The sequence below is a fragment of the Lactuca saligna genome, chromosome 5 (assembly GCF_052625555.1).
Source record: "Lactuca saligna cultivar CGN05327 chromosome 5, ASM5262555v1, whole genome shotgun sequence".
Classification (NCBI taxonomy): Eukaryota; Viridiplantae; Streptophyta; class Magnoliopsida; order Asterales; family Asteraceae; genus Lactuca; species Lactuca saligna.
In genome coordinates this window covers 121249829-121256488 of record NC_136421.1, presented here as the reverse complement: position 1 = coordinate 121256488, position 6660 = coordinate 121249829, and positions in this window count along the sequence as shown.

The following is a 6660-nucleotide window of genomic DNA, read 5'->3' as shown; positions in this document are numbered from 1 at the left end:
GGCTGCGAAGTCGTATTGAAATGAAACTGAACATATCGTATATATATAGTGTGGGCGTAACCCTAAACCTGAACTCTAGATCTAGCGTTGGTGATTTTTATCAAGCTCCCCTACTATTGTACATATCTTTAAATAAAACCCTAAGGTTACCCAAAATGACACTTTGATAGCTTGATGAATAAAATGTTACTTGATTTTTTATATGTAATTTTTTTAAGAACTCTTATATATAAATGGCCACAGCCCACAATACTTGAGTAACTTTTTTTAACATAAGTTTAATCATTTGTAGACTACTCTTAGTTCCACATATGCCTCCGACAAAACTAGAACCGTCGACTTCAAGGAGGGGCAGCACCTGATACAGTTAGATTATTATAAGTGTTTTGGTAGATGACAACAATACTCTTGATTTTTTTTTTTTTTAGGAAAAACAGTTGATACCTTTTCCTTTCTTGTTTAAATGAGAATATCTTTCATCGTTTGACATTGTAATTATTCGAGGTTGAGTATACGGTATTCATGGTCTATCCTTTTGTAACAACCCGAAGTTTTCCATCGTTGAAAAACTTGTTCTACCCGTGAAATTTTACCATTAGTCAATTCGTTTCGTTCTCGTTTTGGGTTAAATTAATTAAAACTATGTTTATTATAATTTAATGAGTGTCCAAATCCCTTAGGAACTCATGAAATTAACCCAAAAGTATTTATTTCAAAAAGTTAGAAACATTCCCGCCGAGTAACGGTAACTTAATCGGGTGCGACCAAAAGCCTTGTTTAATGCCGGTATCGGGTAGAATTCCACCGTGTCCAAAACTTAGACACTATTTAAAGTAATCTAAGCACTCATTTGAAGCTTTTTCTTCCTCTCTCTACTCTCTCTCTAACCTCTCTCCTAAATCCAAGTTTAAGGGTCCAAAGCTCAATTTTATGGTCTCAAATCCTTGAGGTAACTTCCTAACCTCATTGTATAGCTTATTTGACTTCCAAATTCGAGATTTAATCATGGAATTGGACATGACATATGATTTTATGGCCCAGGAAGGTGCCTAGGCCGTAAACACTAAGTTTGAAGGGTTTTAATCCCTTAAACCGCTCCTAGACAATTTTGGGACCTAGATATGGCTAAATGACTTCAAGATATGGACTTAAACATTTAAAACATGGATTTTGAGAGGTTTGAAGGAGTTTACGGCCAAGGCACAAGCTTGGGTCGTAAACTCATATAAAAGGGGTTTTCATGACTTTAAACCCTTCCAAATCACAAACAAGACTTAGATATGACCTGTAGAATATTGGTTTTAGCATTTGGACACCTTAAACATAATTTTTGAAGGGTTTGTGTGAGTTTACGGCCAAGGCATGTGCTTGGGCTGTAAACTCCTTAAATCATGGTGTAAACTCACTTCTAAGGTGTTAGAAAGCCATCCAACACCACCAAAAGCCTTGGAATAAATCAAAGGACCAACCAAAAATAGTTTAAGGACTTTAAACATAACAAAACCTCACATATGAGAGTTTACGGCCATAGAACATACTCCATGACCGTAAACTCCCAAAAACATGCCAAATGGTGCCCAAAACTCATTTCTAGGCTTCTGGGAATTTTTAGAATCACATGTGATTAATTTTAAGATCTTAAAAACACATAATCAAGGGGATATGAGAGTTTACGGCCAAAAGACCCCATGCTTAGGCCGTAAACTCCCTTAAGTGTTGCAAATGGTGATTTTAATCCATTCCAAGCCTTAGGTAAAATCATTCCAAGCATTTCCAAGTGTCCATATCCAATTGTAACCCAAATTGCACCATAAATCACCCCACCATCAGTTTACGGCCGTAAACTCATGGGGAGAGGGTGTTTAGGTCGAAAACTCCATTAAGGAGTTTACTCTTGGGGAGTAAACTCATTTCCCAAGTCCCTCGCATCGTTACACGTCCTTAAACGCCACCCAGGTCCCTCTAAACGCTTGTAATGAAGTGTTTTCGCGACTAGAAGCAATTGTCCCTACCAAATAATCAATCTAGGTCCTAATTAAATACAAATGTGTATCTTTAAATTATACTTAGGAACCTCGTGTGTTTGAAAGCCCCGGACCAACACTTAGCATCAGAAATCGCCACATTTCTCGTCCGGTGAGTTCATACCCCTACCCTTTTTCAACTGTTTTTCATTGTTTTTAGGGGGGGAATACAAGCAAAAGTACAAGGAAATCTTGTACTCAAACTTATTGTTTTCAGTTTAATCGTTTTCATTTCTGTATGTTCTAATTGTTGGATTAGTGTCTAAGTCCATAACTATTTTGGTATGTACTTAACCCGATGGTGCATGGTCTTTTTGGGTTGCCTTCACCAAAGCAACCTGATTGGAGAAATAAATAAAGAGAGAGAGAGGATATTATGATTTATTAATATGTTATAAGAATAATATATTAAAGGAGAAATCATATTTTTTTAATTAATATTGGTTAATAATTAATTAGGAATTAATTTTGTGATCAAGTGTAATTAATTAAACTAGAGGGGCTGATTTGTAATTATGTGATAGTTACAAAATAAGGTAAGGATTATCTTATTATTAGGGTGAACGAATTTGAGGTGATAAGGCCTTAGAATTCGACTATGATAAGGATTCAAAGATTATCTTATGGGTTACTTTGTGGATAACCAACTAGATAAGGATAATGACTAAAACCCTATCTCTACACCTATATAAACACCCCTTGGCTCATGAATTCGTGTATCCCTTCCCAAGGAGTCCTAAGGACAAATTCTAACCTCTCTCCTCTCTCTTTATACCTTCTCCATTTGCTCTTGGTGTTTGTAAGCCATTAGAGGAGTGACACTTGTGACTCTAAGCATTCCAAAGTCATTATAAGGAGATTTGGGATTCTTATTGCTACATAACAATCAAGGTATGATCTTAAACCTAATTACATATTAATATGATTACTTGAATGCTAGAATTAGGGTTTATAGTCTTGGATTCAAAGCATGTACAATAGAGAAACCTAGATCCGAGCATTAGGGTTTGTATGAGCACATAGGATGTCTTATGACCAAAACCCATCAGTGGTATCGGAGCCTAGATTGGTTTCTATTGTATTGATGCCTTGTATATCTAAAAAATTCGATTTTTGTTGTTCTAGAGGCTGGACTCGCCGAGTCCAGGGTGACTCAACGAGTCCAGGCTTGACTCGACGAGTCAACTCGTCAGATAATGTTTATCTCGGGATTTCTTGCTGTTTTTGCATATGGATAGTTACCTTATCATGTTAGATCAATTTTAATCCGATTATATGATATATTTGACTATATTTTTGATCTAATTGAAGATATTTATCAATTAATAAGATAATTGTTTCCTTATAAGATAATTGATTAATTATTTTGAGTAAATTGATAAATTGTTTTGTAAGAAATCATTAAACAAATCAAATATAGATAATTATGTAATTAAATGTTAGTTTAGATTATTTGCTATCGGATCCTTGTTGTTATGAAAACTTTCATATTTTCCGCTTTAGGTTTATAGTTTAAATTTGAACCCAAAAGTTTTGAAGTTTTGAAATTTAAATAGTTAAAACCCTAATGTTTTGAAAAAGGTTTCAAAACTTGCCCTCAAGTTTTGGAATTTAAAAGTTGATTAAAAGTTAATTAGGAATGTTGAATTCTAAAACCCTAGTAATGTTTTGAAAAGTTCAAATACACCCTTATGGTTTTATTAATTAATTATGGAGTATAATTAAAAGAGATTTAATAAATCCATAAAAGTTTAGGTTAACCATTTAATTGCATTAAAAGTGTAATTGTTAAAGTTAACCACATAGTATTTTAAAAGTGTAAAATGCACCCTATACTATATATATATATATATATATATATATATATATATATATATATATATATATCATTAAAAGTCTAACATTATATATATGTATGAGTAAAAGTCAGTCTTACCGTTAGTAAGCCTAATTCACGAAGCTGGTCTATAAGGGGTGTTTAAGTAAATTGCCTATAAAATGGCGATTGAGGTATCCACTCTTACCCACCGCACTCTTGACTAGTGGAAGGTCGTTAGCCGAACGGGTAGGATAGGACGAAACCTTCCATTATAAGTATAATGAAATACAAAGTAACTAAATGTTTTTTAAATTCCCAATCTTAGTTACTTAGGCAAAAGTGAATTGATGTAATTCCATGAAATTACACTTTGTGCCCTTGCGAAGACGTTAGTGGAGTGTGTGTGGTTTACAGGCACACTAAATGGTTCTAAGCAAAGGTAGCAAAGGGTGACTCAATGTTTGTCATAGTTCGGTGGAGCGTGTGTGGTTTACCGGCACATCGAATAGGTGATTGTAACATGTGAGGGTACCGCGTAAGTTTGCATGGTTATTCACACCCGCTTTGTGATCCTCTGTATCCCAGTCACAAACAAGAGGGGCATATCGAGATTTAAACATGCCATTGAAAGTTCAATGAATCTCAAAGGATCTAGGAGTTTTCATAGATTTAAAACTTAAATTTCTTTTTCGTTTTTCATGGTGGAAATTAGTGAATCGTCATTCACTTACCTTCAAATATTCTGCAACTAGATTACGGCATCCCTTTTCTAGGTTGTAGCGTATTGTGTTGGGTTCTATCCTTAGTATCTCATTTGGGTGATTTACTAAGGACTCAATCGATCAACTAACTTGAATATGTTTTCTCCCGTTTTGTAGATGTCAAAGTTTGACAACTATGGTCTTCCCAAATCCCGTGGAACAAGCATTCCACATGAAGATGATATTCCACGATTCGATTGAGGAACAAGAAATCATGCTTCACTTCCTCCTCTTCTCCAATTATTCTCCCTAACCTACAAGATTGTAAAATTGAAAGGTTCAATGTCACTCAAGCCCTTTTAGCAAGTAAATATAAAGAAGGAAAGTCGGTGTGTGCACACGTCTTAGGGATGAAGTCACACATTGATAGGTTAAGAATGATGGGATTCGTTGTCGGTGAAGAGATGGCTATTGATTGGGTTCTTCAGTCACTTCCTAACTCGTATAGTGAGTTCGTAAGAGATTATTATATGATGAACCACGACGTGACCCTTATTGATCTCACCTATATGCTTATTGCTGATGAATCAACAATGGTTTGGCGCAATAGAAAAGTAAAGTTGATTGGTGAATCTACCTTCAAGACCTCTATGGATATAGACAATGGCAATGAAAGACATGTAAAGATCAAAAAAGTTTGATCATAAGAGAAAGGCGATGTCTGAAGTAGTTCCATGTGTTGTTCCAAAAGGATTCAATTTGCTTTTATTGCCAAGAGAAGGGGCATTGGAGACGAAGTTGCCCTATTTACCTAAGAGAGCTAAGAGATGGGAGAGTCAATAGTATGACTGCGCTTCAGGTAAAATCCACTATCTGACTCGTTAGGTTCCTATTCGTTGATTCTTAATACATGATGTGATAAGATTGCATTTGAATGTTTTTGTAGGATCGGTGAAAAGAAAGGAAGCTTGATAAGAGAGCAAGATGAATCTAATCACAAGAGATGGATCTTGATCGCATGGACTTGAAGATTGGATTTTTAGCTTAGATAGTTATGATAGAGTTGTTAGAAATTTTCCTTTTACATAGTTTTCAATAGATTTTGCATTGTAAGGACAAATGTTTTCCGCTGCTTTTATAAATAAAATAAATTTTGACTTATTTATTTATTTGTTTACTTCCTTGCAATGAAATCGTTATGAAAATTGATGTCTGCATATTTCTACAACGAATGGATATGATTCTTAGTTATGTTATTTATGGAAATGTCGAAAATTTACCAAACAGGGAGAGTTTCTCATCGCCCAAGTTTCAATTGGACTGAAATTTGGAATCACGCAACTTGGTTGCATGAGAAATTTCATATTTGGAAATTAGACAAATTCGTTGACAAAGTGTCAAGTGAAGGACTAGGAGATCGAGTACACAAAGTTGTGTGTTGATCAAGTTCACCATAAGAGTAACAAAGATATTCGTCATAATTTACTAAAGGCTTAGTAAATATGATTACACTTACAAGATTAAGTGTAATTCTGAATTGATTAAAGGGTTTCGATCAATAGTAGAACGAATAAGAAGAATCAAGTAGGCAGAAAGATAAAAGTTTCTCCATTTGAAGAAGAAGGGAGAGTAGCTTTTATGCCTTATGATAGATCTTAATGATTAAGAACCATATCTAAATTGATCCTCTAAGTAAGTCTTAGTACAATTGTATGTTTAAGAAGAGGAATCAAGAATTGAAGAAATGATTAAATCAAGAAGTCAATCATACTTCGTTCCAATAACAAGTCTTAAAGTTAAGATTGTGGCAATGAGTGAAAAGTATTAAAGGTTTATAACATTCATAAAATGTGGAAAGTTGTGATGTCTTGAATAAGACAAAGACCAACTTGGACCAATTTATGAAGTGTTTTGATAAAAGCTACACTAACTCTTGAATATTTGGTTGTCAACAAATGTTTATTGACAAGAGAATCTTATATGTGAAGGAGTCAGTGGGAGTCTTAATGGTCTTGAAAGGTTTCAAGAACAAATCAAATAAACCTTATCGATCATCACTAGCACACGAGTTGAGGTTTACAACCTATCGTGTTGACAATATTTTGATTCTGTGTTG